We start from the raw sequence: 303 nt of genomic DNA, 5'->3' as shown, positions 1-303 counted from the left end.
CACCACAGAAGACTCTAACCTGTCTATGGCTGTCACCAACCAACTGAAATTTCCACTGCTCGGCTCGTGACACTCTCTCTTCAGGATTCCTCTTCTATATCAAAGTCACTGCGCACTATTTCAGTTTTATTTTCAGCAGAACGAAAGTGCGAGTTGTCTCATCAGCAAAAGAGTTGGCCTGGCCTAGCGTAAGCTGAGTACATGTTGAAAGAAGCACTAGATTTGTTCAGAATGCATCACTCACTCAGAGACAAAAGTCACGAATTGTCGCAGCAAAATTACAGGAAACAGCACTGTTCTTTC

The sequence above is a fragment of the Colossoma macropomum genome, unplaced genomic scaffold, assembly GCF_904425465.1.
Source record: "Colossoma macropomum unplaced genomic scaffold, Colossoma_macropomum, whole genome shotgun sequence".
Classification (NCBI taxonomy): Eukaryota; Metazoa; Chordata; class Actinopteri; order Characiformes; family Serrasalmidae; genus Colossoma; species Colossoma macropomum.
The sequence above is the reverse complement of the archived record's forward strand: the minus strand, read 5'-3'. Positions refer to the sequence as shown.